We start from the raw sequence: 20808 nt of genomic DNA, 5'->3' as shown, positions 1-20808 counted from the left end.
CATAACCATCACGGGTATAGTTTAATTAATAACGTTAACGAAACAGCCGACTAAGCCGGAGGCGTAAGAGAGCGAAAGGATATTGGAAATATCGTGCGGTGCGCATGCTCGTCGTTTGGTTTCGTCAAACTGAATAAACATGGCTTTTGCTCACCTAGCTTAAATTTATCACTTCCGAAAAAGGCACATTTCAACTCGTAAAGAACATGTCAAGAACAGCTAATTCAGGGACCGACAGATGTCTGCGCATTACCGCACTTTCGCGCGTGCGAGTGCTTGAATTTGCGCTTGCGATAACCTAATTGCCTAACTTCGACACTAAATAACTCAGGAACGGCGCAACGCATCGAATACTTTTCTTGTACACTCGGATATACGCTGTCCCAAAAAACACAGACAAGCTTTAGGGACTGGTTCCTTGCACCAAACCATAAAAATATTTCTAGTAAACGTGGACTGCAAAATACGTACCTTAAGAGCTGTGAGCACTTGTTCTTCTTCAATACTATGAAATACGTCTCTTCTACTTTAGTCTCTTTTTCTTTCCATAGTTTGGGAGGAGGTTCAAATGGCTCTGAGCACTACGGGACTTAACATCTGAGGTCATCAGTCCCCTGAACGTAGAACTACATAAACCTAACTAACCTAAGGACATCACACACAACGATGCCCGAGGCAGGATTCGGACTTGGGACCGTAGTGGTCGTGCGGTTCCAGACTGAAGCGCCTAGAACCGCTCGGCCGGCATGGGAGGAGGTATCATGGACAAAAACAAGGAAAAAATGTCTAGTAAACATGTGCTCTAAAATTTATACCTCAGGGGCTATGAGCACTTGTTCAGTGGAAGACATGTACGTTTTACTTGTTTTGGTCCATACTAACGCCTCCTAAAATATGGAAAGCAAAGAGTCTGCAGTAGAGGATATTTGTTTCATAGTATCTTAGATGAAGAAGTGTATATAGCTCTCAAGGTATGCATTCTGGAGTCCATGTTAACTAGCCTTTTTTGCACTGAACAATCAAGTCGTATCCCTGAATATATATATATATAATGGGGAATGTATTTCCTTATCGCTACCAGTGAATTCGTACGAAGCAGAATAGAAGTTTACAAAATCGCATGCGCTCTATTTAATGCGTACGAAACAGTTCTATTATGTCCACATGTATCACGGACGTTGTGAAAATGTATTGCCAGTGATTTTTGGTTGATTTTTAGACCGACACGTTTTCCACATGAGTAGTGCTTAGCTCTGAACTGCCTAGCGACAGCGCCATTGCTTCCTGCTGTATACGTTTACCTGTTGTGACTCATACGAGAGTCTCGCCCTTTATAGGCGAGCGCCTGCTTTCGCCATTAAAGGCGCTCTCGCCGCAGGCACTCCGCCGTGCGTACGGTGCACGCATGCGGATGGCGCCGCGGGCGGCAGTTTGAGGCCCGGGGATCTGCCGGAGATCTGCGCGGGGCGCCCCGGCTGTGATGGAGCGCCGCCGGCAGCCACCGACCATCCTGATAGCGACGGCGCCACGCAATCCCGCACTTAGCAGCGCCGGGCCGGCCTGCTATCGCGCCGCACGCACGCACGCGCGCCCGTGGCCACTGCGCCCAGACGCATCGCGCGCTCTTCGCTAATGCGCCCTCGCACCTCCGTTGTTAATCACGGCAAGTCACAGCCGACGGGGCCCACACGGCATGCCCGCCCACGCCCTCCCTCTTAATTCCTGGCGCCAGCGCCGCGGCACGCTGCTAACGCGGTTGCAGTCACTACATTTACAAGTGACACAGTTTTCAGAAGACGAAAATTGCGTTCTGGAAATCGATTTTCGTTGTCGTGTTTCCGTGTTCGAGCCGAATCGATTTTGCTGGAGAGGTCAAATTCCGGTTTTCCGAGCGTCGCGGTTTTTACAGGAATGGTGTTTATAAATGAGCTGTTGCTTTTCGTCCGCATGGTGGTATAATATGAGGAACACGGAATTACGATGGCTGCTCGGAAAGTAAGGTCCGATCGATCGCAAAATGGAAACCACAGTGAAAATCCGATGAAGCTATGCATAGAAGTGTTGGGCAGTGCCTCTAGTATGTTCCGTCCATCGCTTCACGTGGCTATCTTCAGTTCTGAGCGCACAGTGACAACCTAAAGATGCATAGAAAATAGTCTCACCCGCCAAGTATGGGGGCTTGGTGAGACATTTCGCTTGATATCAAGCAGCCCACATAATATAACTGTCGTGCATTTCCTTCTTCGTGACAATTCTCGTCCGCACTCTGCAGGGGCAATGAAGATGCTTCCACAACATTGTCGATGCGAAGTGTTCGGTCACACACAATGGAGCCCATAACTGGCTTCCCTTGAGTTTCATCTCTGCTCGCATGAACACTGGCTATGGAGACAACATTTTGGCACACACAACGAGCTGTAGACCAGCGTTCAGAATTGTCGGAAAGCACAGGCGTATTCCTTTTATGACGAGAGTATTGGGAAGTTGGTACAACGCTACAACAAGTGTCTAAGTCAGAGCGGCGCCTACATAGAGAGGTAAGCGGAAGGTGTAGCTGAATACTCCAAATAAAACATGTTCGATTTTCACAGTGGTTCGCATTTCCGTTTGAATGTGACTGAACTTGTAAAGTGATCGAGGAGGAGGAGAACAGATTGTTGAAGTGGATATGTTTAAAAATCTTATCCATACTCATCAGTCCGTGCGAAATTATTTATTACGCGCACCTGGCCGCAATGGTTAGCACACTGGACTCGCATTCGGGAGGACGACGGTTCAAACCTGCGTCCGGCCATCCTGATTTAGGTTTTCTGTAATTTCCTTAAATCGCTTCAGGCATATGCTGGGATGGTTCCGTTGAAAGGGCATGACCGACTTCCTTCCCCATCCCTCCATAATCCAGTGGGACCGACGACCTCGCTGTTTGGGCCCCTCCCCCAAACCAACCAACCCACACACACCTGTATCACTTACGTCGTGTAAAAAATTGCGAAGTGAGCACCTAGGAACATCATTGCGCTTAAACTTTTTGCATGCTCGTAGTGGCTTGAAATTTTCCGATGAGTAAAGATAAGTTCGTACTCCTTTGCGCAGAATTATCAACCTTTTTGTCGCCAAGTATTGATTACACAGTGACAACTTTTGCTCCACTGCTGGAATATTTTTAAAGTAGCAAAATTTGTGAAAACGAAGTCGTCAAATGAATTCAGTTTCTTTCTTTTGAGCAATGGAGCAAGGATAATTGTTGATGGTGGCCGCTTTCTTCCTACTGTACCTGAAACGCATCTAAAAATAAAGCAATAATTTTAGAATAGAATTGGCTCCTGAAGGTTTTTTTTATTTTCATTTAGGAGCCGAAGTAATTTAACACCACCATCAATTTTGTGATCTGACAGAAGCGAGAGCAGCAGATTCACGGTGAAACGTCCCCTTAGAACAATTGTATATGACTGTGCTTAAACTGACACAATATTTTTAGCGCAACGCAATCTGACTATCAAAGATCACTGCAAAAGAATGGCCCTGAGTAACATTAAACTATACCTTCCAGAAATCACTTACCTCACAAAACTCTTCATTACTCGAACTACTGCAATACAGCGAGCGCCACTACTGCCAGCTAAATAAAAGATTCAAACTACTGAAGGCACTAACTACTGATAGGGATAGTTAGCAAACGAAAGATATTAATAGAGAACAAGCAATGTATTTACCTTAATAGTCATAATATATATAGCAGTTCATGACAAATTACAAAACTCCGCCATCTCTCTCCCCACATCCACCACTGCTGGCGGCTCACCTCCAACTGCGTAACGCTACGCGCTGTTCACATCAAGCTGCCGCTGCCCAACACTACAATGGCAGACAACAATGCAAAACTAGCCACAGACTGCACAAAGCACAGCCAGTGATTTTCATACAGAGAGCGCTACGTGGCGTTGCCAATAAGAAAACATAAACAGCCTACTTACATAAAGAAAACATAAACAGCCTACTTACAACAGTTTCCAGACAATACCCGGAGCATAGGTAAATTGCACTTGCTGAAGATGATAGCAAGTCACTGTTAAATGATCCGCAAATAATCAATTATCCCAGGGACGCGCTTCACTTACATCAGAATGAAATCAGTGGCTGAACACGAATTGTGTTCGGAACATTGTGTCTTTTTACCATGATCAGTTGAGCTCGCGGTTCCAGCTAGTTTTTCTGAAACAAATATTCCAAAAACTATAAATCATGTACAACTGAATAACTGTGGGGAGTATATTGTAAATGAAAACAAGAATGTAACCCGTTTTTAATATTTTCAATTATAAATGAAGTCTACATCTACTGCAGAGACACCTACAACAATACGTCTCTTCAGTTCGATGGAGACGAGAGAAGAAATGAGTTTCATTTTTCTGGGAAAGTTTCGCTTCTCGCTTTTTTTTCTTAAAACATACGAAAATCCAATTCCCGCGGTTCGTTTCAGCCACAGGCCGATTTCTCTCATATCGCTGGTCTGAATTTACGGTTCCTACACGTTTCATTACAGGTTTCTTAGACAACTTGATATATTTCGTTAATAAAAGAGCGCACATTCACACAACAATATTATTTTGATATAATTTTGTGGTGAAAAAGAGACGACAGTCTTCAAGTAATTCTTTGATGGAAAGGCCTTTGCCACTAAAAGACACAATGGTTTTACAAATTAGGCAGCTACGCAGGATATAGGGTTTTCAGCAAACAGTTGGGTGTGGATAATTCTGCAGTTATTTCAGCCTACTCAAGTTGAATCGGATCTCCACCAACAAAATTTCGGAGGTTATTGGGAGATATTTTCTGAGTGTTTTGTTATAAGGAACCATGGTCTCCGGTTTCTCGTTACCGAGTAATAATGTAATAATGATGTTTTCGATTTACTGTAGCAATTACTTTCGCATCTGTGAAAATTCCCTCGTAACGGAGAAAAGTCCTGTTATATGCAATCACCCAAAATCCACAACAAAAGACGGAGAGCTCATAATGCAACATCCAGCAAATGCATAAGTTCTGCGCTGCAGTTGCCGTCACTGGGGGATCAGCTCGGCGCAGGATCGTTGTGCCGCCCTTACGTTACTGGCAGCGGAACCACACACGAGGTGCTCAGTAGTCCGCAGCTCGTGTTCTAGTGGCTGGCGTTGCTACCTATGGATAACGAGGTTCCGGGTTCGATTCCCGGCCGGGTTGGGAATTTTCTCTGCCAGGGGACTGGGTGTGTGTGTTGCTCTCATCATTTCATCATCATGCTTGACCGTGACGAGATTGGACTGTGTCAAGATGGGGACTACGTACGGGCGCTGATAACCGCGTAGTTGAGCGCCCCCACAAACAAGTCATCATCATCATCCTCAGTAAACCTATCCATACCTGTGCATCACTGTTAATGTACAACTTACACCGGTGGAAAAAGCAATACGAGACAGAAACGAGCACTACTGAATGCGAGACGGAGAGTTAAGAGTAATGTGGGTACTACTGTTGTCAACCGCAAGTACCATGAGTAGAGTTGTAAAACTACTGTAGGCCACTATAGATTATCATAAGTAAGCGTAGACTAGAGTTTTTTTCCTAGTAGCCTTGTTCAGTTGAGATCGTAACTGCGTTACCTGTCAATTAGGTGTGTTGCTTATCTATCAGGCGCTACCTCATTTCGATCCATTTGTTTACATATGCGATTAGTGTTTTACTGGAGTCCCCTAGAAAGCGGAAGCGGTGAACCGTCTAGAAACTGAGTGAGGGTATATAAAGGGCTACATACGTAAGGAACATTTTTGTGCTGCGGAGTTATCCTCCTCTCTAATACTTAAAAATAAACAATATTTAGAGCGAAATTGAAATTGGCAATGTTTAACTCAGGTTGTATTCGAAGGTTGTGGATTTGTAATGCGAAGCAGAAGGCTGTTGTTGTAAAAATAAAAATAAAACAATAGAGATTTATGATACAATCCTAGAAAACACAAATTCCTCAAAAAAAGGAAAAAAAATATAGAAAAAACACAAAACAAAAACATATCAAACGTCGCTTCTGTACTACATAGACCCTATATACAAAATCTTCCTGTTATTCATAAACAACTTTCGCACTTATTAATAACAAGAAACCCTTGGCATTGATCATGATGAGGAATGTTCTATTGAGTACAAAATAATGATAGTTACAGTGGAGACTCAGCTAACTGGATTAATTGTTGTCGTAAGTCATTCGGATAATCGAAAATCCGTATAATTGAACGCGTGGAAAAAAGAGATTTTTGTATTGTTAACTGTAGAAAGCTAACTTACGTTGACAGCATGTTGATATCTTTTAGGTATGTTATATATTTATCTTGCTACAGTTTATTCATAATGAAAGGTGTTTTGAATAAACAACAAAAACAAATTAAACATATTAAAAATCAACGAAAATTAGTGTTTAGTAAGAGGTCAGAGATACATTTTCGTTCATACATACATATTTTCTTAAAACTACTAAAACACTACAACCTTAATCATGAAATGCCTAAGAAAAGATTAATAGGACAGTCACTGTCGTTCAGTTTTGTTTAAAACATTTGTTAATTGCCACTTACGTAAACGATGTTTTCTCTTCATTGCTGCTACATCACGAATTCCTTTTAATTATAGTGAATTCACGGTATCAAACTATCTCTTTCCGAACCATCTGAAATCTGTTTCCAGGACTTGAAATGCTTCCGCCTGAGATGGTCCTGCATCATTTACTGCATCTATGTTTTCTTCTGTTTCATCTTCTTGCATTTCCTATCGGTCGTTTGCCTGCAGTGTTTTGAGCAATTTCGTCATCCGACATGATATGGAAACGTTGATCATTACTGTCACAAGTGACCCTTTTTTTTATCATCGGCATCACCGTCTTGGCATATTTGTATGTTAGTCATTAGCTCATTTATATCCTCCAAATCAGAGTCATCCATACCGGTTAGTGAATTTTCCTGCTGCCGTTCCAGTATTCCGTTCCAAGCTTTGTTCAGAGTCTTCCTTTCAATCAAATCCCACGCATCTACAACCGTGATACAGTACTCCTTTAAATTCATTTGCCTGAGAACGACAAAACGACTTCTACGTTATGTGCATCAACAGATAACAATGTGTGTAAAAGTTGTTTTCTATAAAGTCATTTTAAGGTTGAATAACACTTTGATCCCTTGGTTGCAGCAAGGATATCACATGAGGAGGCAAAAATTTGGTGTAAATACTCCATTCCGTCTAACAGTTCAGCCAAATGATGGGTGAGCGCGGTAGCCAATAAAAGTAGGAATTTTCCTTGTTTATCAATTTCGTTTCAATTTTTTTTAACTTCAGAGATAAAAGTGGTATATACCAATCAATAAATACAGGGTGTTACAAAAAGGTACGGCCAAACTTTCAGGAAACTTTCCTTACACACAAATAAAGAAAAGATGTTATGTGGACATGTGTCCGGAAACGCTTAATTTCCATGTTAGAGCTCATTTTAGTTTCGTCAGTATGTACTGTACTTCCTCGATTCACCGCCAGTTGGCCCAATTGAAGGAAGGTAATGTTGACTTCGGTGCTTGTGTTGACATGCGACGCATTGCTCTACAGTACTAGCATCATGCACATCAGTACGTAGCATCAACAGGTTAGTGTTCATCACGAACGTGGTTTTGCAGTTGGTGCAATGTTTACAAATGCAGAGGTGGCACATGCCCATTTGTTGTATGGATTAGCACGGGGCTATAACCGTGGCGCGGTACGTTTGTATCGAGACAGATTTCCAGATGAAGGTGTCCCGACAGGAAGACGTTCGAAGCAATTGATCGGGGTCTTAGGGAGCACGGAACATTCCAGCCTATGACTCGCTACTGGGGAAGACCTAGAACGACGAGGACACCTGCAATGGACGAGGCAATTCTTCGTGCAGTTGACGATAACCCTAATGTCAGCGTCAGAGAAGTTGCTGCTGTACAAGTTAACGTTGACCACGTCACTGTATGGAGAGTGCTACGGGAGAACCAGTTGTTTCCGTACCATGTACAGCGTGTGCAGGCACTATCAGCAGCTGATTGGCCTCCACGGGTACACTTCTGCGAATGGTTCATCCAACAATGTGTCAATCCTCATTTCATTGCAAATGTTCTCTTTACACTTCTGCGAATGGTTCATCCAACAATGTGTCAATCCTCATTTCATTGCAAATGTTCTCTTTACGAATGAGGCTTCATTCCAACGTGATCAAATTGTAAATTTTCACAATCACCATGTGTGAGCTGACGAGAATCCGCACGCAATTGTGCAATCACGTCATCAACACAGATTTTCTGTGAACGTTTGGGCAGGCATTGTTGGTGATGTCTTGATTGGGCCCCATGTTCTTCCACCTACGCTCAGTGGAGCATGTTATCATGATTTCATACGGGATACTCTACCTGTGCTGCTAGAACATGTGCCTTTACAAGTACGACACAACATGTGGTTCATGCACGATGGAGCTCCTGCACATTTCAGTCGAAGTGTTCGTACGCTTCTCAACTACAGATTCGGTGATCGATGGATTGGTAGAGGCGGACCAATTCCATGGCCTCCACGCTCTCCTGACCTCAACCCTCTTGACTTTCATTTATGGGGGCATTTGAAAGCTCTTGTTTACGCAACCCCGGTACCAAATGTAGAGACTCTTCGTGCTCGTATTGTGGACGGCTGTGATACAATACGCCATTCTCCAGGACTGCATCAGCGCATCAGGGATTCCATGTGACGGAGAGTGGATGCATGTATCCTCGCTAACGGAGGACATTTTGAACATTTCCTGTAACAAAGTGTTTGAAGTCATGCTGGTACGTTCTGTTGCTGTGTGTTTCCATTCCATGATTAATGTGATTTGAAGAGAAGTAATAAAATGAGCTCTAACATGGAAATAAAGCGTTTCCGAACACATGTCCACATAACATATTTTCTTTCTTTGTGTGTGAGGAATGTTTCCTGAAAGTTTGGCGGTACCTTTTTGAAACACCATGTATATCCATGTTCATCCATGCGCCTTTTTGCTTCGTATAAATTAAGGGAACCCTTATATTTTTCAAGCATCTGTGGTTTTTGGACTTTCCGACGAGGAGCAGAGGCATTTTATGGGTCCTGGTAGCCTTCGTGTGAACTAATATTGTTACTCGCATTTTACTAGTTTTATATCCTGGAGCCAACTCTCTCGCCAAGATTTGTACGGTAATGCTTTCAAATTTAATCCGGTTTCACCGGCGTAATAAGCAGAGTCGAAGTCACAGTCATTATCGTCCAATTCCTTTTCTTAGCCATGTTTCAAAGAACTTACTGACTTTTTTCACCTTGTATTTCCAGTTTTCTAGTTTCATGAGATCTGAATCTGTACAACCATCCGTTACTTGCCCCAAACAATTCATCGCCATCTATTTTTTAATTAAGTATAATGCCATTTCGCAGAGCAAGGGACCAGATACCGGTTGCCCAGTTGATCGTTGTTGTAGAAACAAATAATACGAAGCTTCTTACAAAAGTTCATTTTTCGGTATCCCCATCACTCTTCGATGTTTACTCACGTCTTCAGTATCAAGTTCGCAATTGTAATTCAAAACTGAATCGGTATTCTTCTAAAAATCGCTTATCGTAGAAGTACCTAAACCATACTTATCAGCTAACTTACGACTAGTTTCTTCTTTTTTTAATGAATCAATAATGTTTATTTTATCTTTAAGCGATAACGCCAATCTCGTACGCTTTGACATTTTAATCACAGAAGCGACATCTCCCGACGTTGTCCCGATTGGCAACTGCTAACTCAAACAATAATGAAACGCGAGGGGTAGAGATCGCGCGCAGGGCATGGGCTGGTGGTAGCAGCGCGTCGTGTCCAACCTGGCCCTGGCCCGACCCAGCAAGTGGTGATAGAGAGGGGGGGGGGGCAATCCCCGGAGCACGAGGCTCATGGGGGTTCCAAGACCCTCAAGAGTATGGATCTCACAAGGGGCTCAGCTGGAAAATGTAAGAATGCTATTGTCAGATATATTTTGCTAAATAATTGAAAATCCAGGTGAGTTGCGCGCGCGCACGAGTGTGTGTGTGTGTGTGTGTGTGTGTGTGTGTGTGTGTGTGTGTGCGTGTGCGTGTTTATTCTGATCAAGGCTTGTTTCGCCGAAAGCTTTGCTTGACAGTGTTTTGTTGTACTTATCTGCGACCAAGCTCTCTGGAGAGTGGCAACTATCCTTTTCAAAATATATTTTGTGTGGTATTGTACTTTCAAATATGTCCAAAGATGGCAACATACATAAACTTGTGAAACACTCAGTTACTGTCAGTGAACGCCCTAGACAAGGCTGTAATAGCGGAAGTAATGTGAATGGGGTTTATAATGAGCTCAGGCATATTTTCTTCAGTGAAATACTGCAAAGTTTTCTCCGTGTGCTTGATTTGCCCTAAATTACGTGGAGTACGCGGCAACCGAGAGTTGTCATAAGCTGGTACTTTTTTCGGAGTGATTCAAGAACTGCCTATTGGCTTCTGTCTCGGGTTCTTCGGCCGACGTTCATCTAACAAATACAAAAACGCGCGAACAGTTTCAACAAGAAAGAGGAAAGCCGTAAGGTAAACGGATCCTGGCTTCCCATACTGCAGCGAACGACCGTCGCTGGTAGCAAGAGGAGAACCGCACCGGAAATGACCGCGGAGAAGCCCTCGGACGTTGGCGCGCCAGGTACATATAGTCTGCGGCCGCGAGCTCGGCTCCAGTTCACCACCGGCAATGGAGGGTGAAGCTATGACAATGCTAGCCACTCGTGCTGGCGAAACGTCAGGAAAATCATTAGATGAACGTCGGCCGAAGAACCCGAGACAGAAGCCAATAGGCAGTTTGTCAACAAGTGGCCACGAAAGCCTTAACAATTTTGGATTCAGCAACTGTTCAGTTGCAGGCCACAGTGTCGGCAAACTCTGAGACAGTGCGTTGCAAGTTCTTTCCGTTTCATGTATGACCCCCATTCGAGTGCTCGCGTTGATGCTGTTAAGACCAATTGCACCTCACGTAGATGAGATTGCCATTGCTTTGAAATTCTCAGTAAGTTAAATTGAAATTCTCGCTAAGTCAAACACGTTCTGTGGCTTTGTTGTTTGGATTATATGAGATCTTTCAACTGTTTAATCATGGCATCAGCTCGGACAATGTTGTTGGTACCAAGTGACTACAAAAGCACGTTACTGGAAGTTCGAAATACTGTCATTGACGTTCAGGTAAGAAACACTGAGAGCTTATTAAATGACTGAAAATATCTTCGCGAAAACTGAGAAAATATTCTCTCCGAATCAGAAGTTGTTGCCAGTGCGATTAATAACGACCTGAATTTTCGGTGGCGCACACTAAGAAGAGGAAATCTTTTCATGATGAAACCTGGAATGAGATGACATATGTGATTCAAAAGATGTATTCAAAATTTTTTGTGTCATTATTTGCAATCTAATGTACAATTTGAAAGCCCAGTATGTAGAGTGAAGATTGTGGATGACACGTGTGGGCATGTATGGAAATACTCGAAGACGACTGAAGGTCAGGTCGCTGGTGCATGCAAGTTATTTATCAATGAATACCATCATGATGTCACAACAGATTTAGAAGAAGAAATCACATATTTAGAAACAATACAATTTTTTTGTTTTGTTTTTGTGGAAACATCACTCTGGGACCACTAGACCTCTCAAATAAGGACCTCTTGAATAAGATGCACAGTCTTAAAATTTCAAGCTAATTTCCGACTGTATTTGTAGTTTTACGCATCTTTTGCACTCTTCCAGTGACTGTAGCTAAAGGAGAAAGATCGTTCAGCACTCTGCCTTCTATTAAAAACCGTCTGATATCAACTACACATCAACGACGTCTCACAGATTTTGGAACCTTGGCAATTGTATCTGATTTGGTAAGACAACTAGTAGACTTTGGTAATGTGATTCAGAGATACGCTAAACAACGGGCCCACAAAGCACCATTGGCAGAGTTATAGGCAAATAGATTATCGTATACTATCCGTTGCATGACTTATTGTGGCTTACATCTGAGCACACTGCTGTCCGTTTGCTGAAATGTGTGAGCGCGTCAGGGAACGTGACGTAGGGGGACCGACAGAACACTTCATATCGCAGCGTTACTGAACCAGACATTTGTCAATGTACAGATCACCCCTATGTTCTAAAGCAAAGTGAAAGTAAATTTAAACAATATGCAAAATAAAATTATATGCAGCATACATACATTTTACAATACTTCATTATTGCACATTTTACAATAACACATTATTGGCTAGCATGAAAAATCGAGCGTGTAATTTCATAAATAGTATCAGTTTTTTTCTGTTGCAGTGTAGGTCGTGCTCGAGCTATCAAATAGTTCCCTGACTGCGGTGGTCTCGGGCTCGTGATAACTGTCTTCAACACTGTTTTCCAGATCGATATTTATTACTCTTTTTTGAGTCTCTTATTCCATGAAAGCGTCCTAGCGCTGATATTTTTTCTCAGTATATTTAAACTTTGCGCATTCTTTCATCATTACCCGACTGGTGTGTTAGTTCTGCCACAGCTGCAGTGGGAGAATGTGGGCACAACAAGGTTTATTTAAGCAGCTGCCTGTGGATACAAATTTATGTTCATAGCTGGTTGGTGACCGTTATTTGCTTAACAACATTCCAAATGATTTTGATTGCAATAGGATGTCATACAACGTACACTATAATAACTATTCATTGTTTTCGGAAATAATATAAGGCGTGAAATTAAACATGTATATTAATAAAGCAATGTCCAGAAATGCATCGACTTGAACTTATACTGGGATGAAGGAAACTGTATATTGTAATAAAACTGCTGGAAGGACTTCATTGTGTAACGAGTGTGAAATTTGGAGCACTCTCTTAGCTATGGCACATTATGCAAGTGTGCTATAAACTCCTCTTCTTTCTTTCTTTCGCTGGTGCCCTTGTCCCGCAGTTTCGCAGGGTCGGCATGCATAGGAACGGATTTGGCAAGGTTAGTTTTAAGGGGTGGCCGGATGCCCTTAGTGCCGCCACCCCATACCCTTCGGGACGGAATTAGTGTACCCCAGCTGACTGCGTCTAGTGTAAACCATGGAATAGTACGAACGCGTTCAAATGTCTGCGAGTCATGTAACTGAGGCGAAACGTGGGGACCAGCCCTGTATTCACTTAGTGGGATGTGGAAAACAAAATTGTTATAATGAAATATTATGAAAATTACAAATATATTCATAAATGTTGTTTAAATTTGTAACTACCGCAATGCCTTATAACTCTTAGTGAAAATGTTTGTGCAAATCGGAAATTTTAATGCAGAACATGTGCTCGGAAAAAAATGCGTAATGAACACACGAAATTTAACTTTCAGTGTCAGTTCTGTAATCAGAAGTGTGTCTTTCTACACTGTCGTGGAAAAACAATGTTATGAATTTTAATACAAGAAAGTTAAGTAAATAAATTTCACAGAAGCTGTTCTGTGAATTATAATAACGAACTTACTTCACTAGTTCATTGTTTCCATCGTAAGAATAACAGCTGAAACGAAAGCATGTAATCTCTGAGTGATGAGCATTGGCTTTTGTTTAGAAAACAAAGCATTTGCAGGCACTTCATTTCTGGTAAGTAATATTTATGTTCACATCCTCTATGACATTCAAAAATTAGGGACAGTTATTTTGATAAGCTTTGTATAAACATTCTGCTCTGCGTCGGAACACTTCGCACGATTTTTTCTGGTGGCGTCTGCTTTCTAGATGCAATGCAATGGCATGTTACAGTCCGTATAATTTGCTCGAATGTTTACAGGCTCTGTAATATAGAATACACCCAACACGAAACGTAACTTTTGCTGTTAATAGTGGCTCGACGATGCACGTGTGTATACTACTGCATGCTCTGATTCAGCCATTCGCACCATAAAAAGTTAACTGCTAGTTCGCTCGATTTTCGACGGGATTATGTCGTGCAACATAGAGTTCCACAGTATAAATTGTATTGGTGAATATATGTTAACTGTTAAGTAAGAAATTATATTTACTGTATATTTGATCTAAACGAATATTTTTGTGTAGTTCCAATGCTCCCCCAGTTATATTATGTGTAAATCATGTTAAATCTTGTTTGAAATAACAATAAAATTGGATTGCTGTATCCTGCCCTCGGCCCAGTGCTGGCTGGCTTTCAGCAGCCCTTTGTCCGTGTACGCCTGGACTAAATTATGAAGACGTTTGCTCCAGGCTGACAATCCGGATAATCGAGTCTCCACTGTATATAGACTTTTTATGTTTGTACATTAATCTGTACGTACATCAAAAGCTATTGCTTTGGTTACATAGAAGCGCAGAAGTTACGCGATGAGCTAATTTTTATTGCTTACAAAATGCAATTTATTTAGGATATAAAGCACAAAATGGACTATCTGTGAGCGACGTGCTTTTCTAATTTCGTGTAAAACAAGCAAACAGAGAAACAAAGAGCAGAGACAAGTTGTCGGCTCCCAGATTCTCTCTCACAAATTCGCATGTTTTTCCTTCATAACAATGCGTGTGTAACGAGGTGTGGTTCCGATCAGAGGGTGGAAGTTCACAGCCCGTCGCTAGAGGGACGCGTGCAGTCACGTGACTATACAGAGCTAGCAGCAGCAGCAGCAGCAGCAGCAGCAGCATGCTCCAATCGTCTAACGCTGCTAGTCGCATTGCAAATAGTGACATGGAGGCGGCAACAGAAGAGCAAAGAGGTGTTGTTCGTTTTCTGACAGCGGAAGGAGTAGCAGGAACGGACATTCATCGACAAATGTCGCAAGTGTTCGGCGAACACTGCATGTCCCTTGCAAGGGTCAAGGCGTGGCGCAAGCGCTTCAGAGGACTGGTGTCGTTAGCCGATGATGCACGGTCTGGAGCACCACACTGCATTACCGATGACATCGTCCAGTTGGTGGATGCACTCATTACCCAGGACCGCCGAGTGACTGTGAAAGCTACAGCCGCCGCGGTCGGATTGAGCGTCGGAAGTGCCCTCACCATTATGAAGGAACGACTGCACATGCGCAAAATGTGTGCGCAGTGGGTGTCCCACATTCTTCAACCACACCAGGAAGCATGTCGAATGGCCCACTGTCTTGCTCATCTGCAGCAGTATGTTCCGCAAGGGAGTGCGTTCCTGGCACGAGTGGTGGCCGGAAATGAGTCACGGTGTCATCACTTTGAGCCCGAATCAAAACGACAAGGTCTCCAGTGGAAGCATCCATGGTCACCACCACCAAAACAATCCAAGGCCATCCACACGAGTGCAGGAAAGGTTATGCTGACGTTCTTCTTTGATCAAGATGGCCCCCTTCTGTTTCACTTCCTGCAGCACTGGACAACAGTGAATGCCCATCGTTACTCGCAAACCTTGACCACCCTTCGCCAAGCGACCAAATCAAAACGACCAGGCAATCTGACCCGTGGGATCATTCTGCTCCACGACAATGCAATGCCTCATACGGCCAACACAGTCGCGGCACTCTTGCAGAAATTCATATGGTACTCTGCCACTCTTCATACAGTTCGGACCTCTCTCCCTGTGATAACGCCATTTTTCGTCCCCTTGAAAACAATCTGAGAGGCAAACGATTCACCTCGGACGACAACGTCCAGCTGTACGTGAGGAACTGGTTGGCATCGCAGCCCCGGGAATTTTATGAGACAGTCATTCACTGCCTTGTGTCACAGTGGGACAAGTGTCTCAACAGCCAAGATGAATACTTGTAACGTACAGGTACTGGTTTCTGTAATTATGCCTCCGACTCGTTTCTTTTTGAACGCCCCTTATTCTACGTGGTTAATGTGCTGGCCAAAACTACCGAACCGTAGCTTACCTAGAGCGTAACTCTTACCATAAGTGAAATGTAGAAGTTGGCCCACAACGCATGCCGTCGACGTTTGCACTGTCGTGCGGATATTTTCAGCTTAACACAGATACAAATATAGAACGGGATAAGAAATAAAACCATAGTACTTGAAAATGTCTATGGATAGCCTATGAAATTTAGTTGGAGGAGTTCATGTTCATCCTGTAGGTATTCCTTTCCATCCAATGACAGTGCTTGCCCTGAGTAAAGAAAATTAAAAACTCGCTGTAAAGTTAGTAATGGTATTACAAACGATGCCGGAAGGAAGGAATATTTGGGTTTAACGTCCTGTCGACGACTACATCATCATTAAAGACAGAGCACAAACTCGAGTTTTTGAGGGTGGGCAAGCAAATCTCTCGTGTCCCTTTCTTGTCTGCCTGAAGCGAATGGGCAAACCACGAAAAGGCCTAGGTCCGAAAGACAGGACGTGAACGCGTGTTGCCATATAGTACGGCCGCGTCACCTCGCTCGGCATGCGATGCTCTACGTATCAGCCTGTGCCTGCGCTGTAATGTCATATGCGTTCTATAGTCCGATTAAAACTGCTTGATAGTTGACGCTTCACGCGTTAGAGGTGGTTTCCTCCAACCAAACCGCTGGACAAGCCCGAACCGTTCGTCGTTGTCAAAATGCCACAATAATTGGTCAGTTCACTTCCTGTTCCGTGACCGGCTTTCATTCTTGATTTGTTTGGATTCGGAGTCACACATGATAACCACACCAAAAACCACACACACACACACACACACACACACACACACACACACACACACACACACAAACGATGCTAATGAAATAGATACGTTCCATACACAGCACTAACAAAGCGCTACTTGACGCGATTCAGTGTCACATACACAGTTATCATAGTCACAGAGATCGGTTTACTTTAGGTAAGCTTCGCACGATGAAGCCTCAGCGTGAAGCCGAATTTCCGAAGGCCGTTGCGACTGTGTCACGGCAGTCATAAATATAACTACTTAAACTAATTTTGTAGCGTAACGCAGCGAATATCGTATAAATCTGCTGTGTAGAAGGTCGTAAGTTCGAATCTCGTCAAATGTAGCGGATTTTTTTATTTATAAATGTAATGAAAAGAGTTTGATTATTATTTTTATTCAATTAATTAATTTAAATGTAATTGTTGTTTCTAATTATTTTCCGCGTCACTTTCACCATCGTATTGAGTTTTTTATTTGCTCTTATTTTTCTTCCTCTCATTCCTTTTTAGTTTGGAATCTGCCTGTGTCGCCTATAACGTGAAACCAAGTGCCAGCGAGGACTGTTCATCGGTTGGTAACGCGGCAGCTCGTATAGGCAGTTTGACGATAGTTTCAGGTAACCAATGCTAGTGGGTAATTACAGTTTGCTTTTAGCGCTGAAATTGAATTTTTTCTGTCTTGTTTGCTCACAGAGGTTAGCTTTAATCGCCGTGAGCAAAGCCATCTTGATTTTAGTTGTGCCGCAGATTTCTGACTGCCGTTGTCTCGCATGTATTGCACATCACGAGGTTGTGGTTGTCAAATCAAATGGTTCAAATGGCTCTAAGCACTATGGGACTTAACATCGGAGGTCATCAGTCCCCTAGACTTAGAACTACGTAAACCTAACTATCCTAAAGACATCACACACATCCATGCCCGAGGCAGGATTCGAATCTGCGACCGTAGCAGCCGCGTGGTTCCGGACTGAAGCGCCTAGAACCGCTGGGCCACCGCGGCCGGCTTGTGGTTGTCTTAGGACACGAGTTTAAACTGAGAGCTACGAAACGCGTCGTCTGCCGCAGTTCAGTCGTTGGCCACTTATCGTCAGCCGTCGACAGAACGTCTCACATTTCCGACGAGCCTCGCGCAGCTACTTCCAACATTGCTCCGCGTTAACACAGTTAACAGCATTTGTGAAGTAACTTGCCGTCTTTATGTGCCACCTGTAACTTTGCGGTAGATGCCAGCAGATGTGGCAACACAGTAGCGACAAGTGGCAGGCGTCAACTGTTAAATAATTGTAACCGGACTATAGTTATAGCGAATAAGATTGTCTCTTTTTAAATAGTACTTAAATACTACTGTTGCCACTCCTAAGAGCTGTATATTTACTTTCTTTGTTATTTTTCATTTCTAACCCTGTTGACATCGCCCCCGACACAGAAATATCGAACTACATTCACTAGGAATGGATGGCACGTGGCGGAAGGATGCCACGTCACTTTTCTGTCAGTGAAATTTAGAATCTTTGTTTAAGTCACTAGGGATACGTAGGTTTCCCTTTACGCACGCCGGATCCATCAACAGAGGAGCAAAAAGATGTAAAACGATTATCTTCTTTGAAATACGAATTATGTTAATTCTTCTACGCTTTGATTTTTCTTGGTCATCCAATGGTCCTTCGATTCCCTGGTTTGTAGTACCGATCCGTTCTCGTTTTGCTGCTGTTTCCTATCACATTTCCACGCCTTTTTGCACTTCCTTCTGCCATCTTTTACTTTGTCGGTCTCTCTCTTTCCTTGCATTTATCCGGCCCTGCGGCATCCTCCTTTTTTTTTGTCTGCGACATCTGTGTGTGAACTGTGCAAACTTTCAAAATGTTTGGTAACATTTTTGGGAAACAGCAACCTTGTAAGCTATATAAAATCACTGAGAAAACAGTCTACATCGCGCGGAAAAGCCAATTCATGAAAACAGAGGATGTCGCACGACGGGATAAGTACTAGGAAAGAGAGAGAACGACAAGGTAAAAGACGGAAGAATTTTTCATTGATTTTATATGCCCTTACTTTGGTGTGTTTGGTATTGTAATTGTTTGTGCATCATATTTCCGAAGATAGAGACTGTCGACCTGCCGCGAATTTGCCTTAACGAGCATTGAAGACAATTTAAAACCCTCGCTGATGCTGGCCAATCTACCAGATAAGCGGTCTAGACAATACAATCACTTCCTACTGCTGCTGTGAAATCGGATTTAAAGCATATCAGCTAATACGGTTGTTCTACATATCTGTTGGGTATGTGCGTGAGGAAATGAGCCCGTAGTTTTGGCTAAAGTCTCATAGTGGTGGTACACGTACTCGTGTAACTTTGCGCTCTCTATACCGCGTTCATCATAAGAAGAAACGCGATGCAAAAAATAGTTGTATGCTCCGCATTACGTGCGCATCGAAAAATGGTTCAAATGGCTCTGAGCACTATGGGACTCAACATCTTAGGTCATAAGTCCCCTAGAACTTAGAACTACTTAAACCTAACTAACCTAAGGACATCACACACACCCATGCCCGAGGCAGGATTCGAACCTGCGACCGTAGCAGTCCCGCGGTTCCGGACTGCAGCGCCAGAACCGCTAGACCACCGCGGCCGTCACGTGCGCATCGACTCAGCGGTAATACGGGACAGCCGGCCGCGATGGCCAAGCGGTTCTAGGCGCTTCAGTCCGGAACCGCGCGACCGCTACGGTCTCAGGTTCGAATTCTGCCTCGGGCATGGATGTGTGTTATGTCCTTAGGTTAGTTAGGTTTAAGTAGTTCTAAGTTCTAGGGGACTGATGACCTCAGATGTTAAGTCCCATAGTGCTCAGAGCCAATACGGGACAACAGCTTTACCGGCACATTTAACTTGGACAGCCAGCCAGCTGGTCCAACTAACCTGTAGTGATGCAAACAGTTACAGTCGAAACGTGAATAAAGACGAACAGAGAAACAAAGTAGCTTCGATTGTCATTTAATTTGTAAACACAATGAAGTAATATTCAGCATAACTCTGGCAGTATGCTTCTCATGGTACCAGACAGGAAATGTAACAAGCTCTCATTCTTAGCTGATACAGTATTGTAATTAAAAACAAACGTAATGAAAATTGCTAATTTAAACGCAGGGTAATTTTTCTGAGCGAGATAAGTGCGACGTAAAAGCGTCTTACAGGGATTTCACCATGTACCTACGTACTGAAGCATCCCAATCCGAGGAATACATTTTATTACTGGAACAGTCATCTGCTACGTTGATAACGAGCCAACTAACAACAGAATCCAAGAAGACATTCATGCACCACATTCTTTCATCTTTTTTATGACGTACTGTTTTGTATCCCGCCAGCGGTCTCCAGTCATGTGTGACAAAGCTACGTGCATTATTTTCAGTACGTCTCGCACCTTAAATGTCTTGTTATTTCTCGCAACAAATCCTCTAACTTAAATACTGATCAATTCTGTTGAGTTTAGATTACATTGCAGCATTTGAACGGTGTGCTTGATGCTGTGAAAATTGTTTTACGTGTTTCTATGGCTCTTATCACCTTGGCTCGTATGAGACCACATCTGTGGTATACAAAAATTGAGCCAAGTGAAGAGTATCTGAATTTTCCCAAAATTTAATTTGTGATGTTTTCTTAAGTTAAACAATGTTTAGTAACAATCCTTTATGAAATGTCGATAACTAATAATTTATATCTGCAATGAAAGGCGCAATTTTTTCGAGTGATACATAATTATGAACGAGAAGACGTGCATTTATTACAAAAGCTGATGATCAGATATATGTTAATTAGCATACGTTTAACGAATGTTTCACTGTCAGTTGAGTGGGATGGCCACTGTGGAGTACAAGGTTTTTCTGCGTTCTTGAAAAGGGAAAAGTGAGTCGCAAACTGGTGTGCAACGGGCATTTCGTACCAAATTCGGTATTCAAATACTAACTCGTAAAACCATTAACCGTTGTTTTACGAAATTTAAACAGACTGGGAGTGTGTGTAAAGGGAAAAGCACATGTTGACCGCTTGCGTCAGAGGATGATGTCCGACGGATTCAAGAAAGTTTTGTGCGCAGTCCCAGTAAGTCTACCAATAGAGCCAGTCGAGAACTTGGAAT

At 43.0% G+C, this 20808-nt stretch overlaps 1 protein-coding gene across 5 annotated transcripts in view; it reads left to right on the top strand.

The window, feature by feature from the left end:
- LOC126190951 (myocyte-specific enhancer factor 2) overlaps positions 1–20808 on the top strand; it is an 898544-nt gene that overhangs the window by 59523 nt on the left and 818213 nt on the right. The window contains exon 3 of one of the 5 annotated variants that reach the window (XM_049931605.1): positions 17183–17289. The exons of the other annotated variants lie outside the window; for them this stretch is intronic. The gene's annotated coding sequence lies outside the window, so the exon portion shown is untranslated. The remainder of the gene's footprint in view (positions 1–17182; positions 17290–20808) is intronic. 5 annotated transcript variants of the gene reach the window in all.

The sequence above is a fragment of the Schistocerca cancellata genome, chromosome 6 (assembly GCF_023864275.1).
Source record: "Schistocerca cancellata isolate TAMUIC-IGC-003103 chromosome 6, iqSchCanc2.1, whole genome shotgun sequence".
In the NCBI taxonomy this organism is placed as follows: domain Eukaryota; kingdom Metazoa; phylum Arthropoda; class Insecta; order Orthoptera; family Acrididae; genus Schistocerca; species Schistocerca cancellata.
Note: the sequence above shows the minus strand (reverse complement) of the source record. Positions and strands in the feature narration are given on the sequence as shown.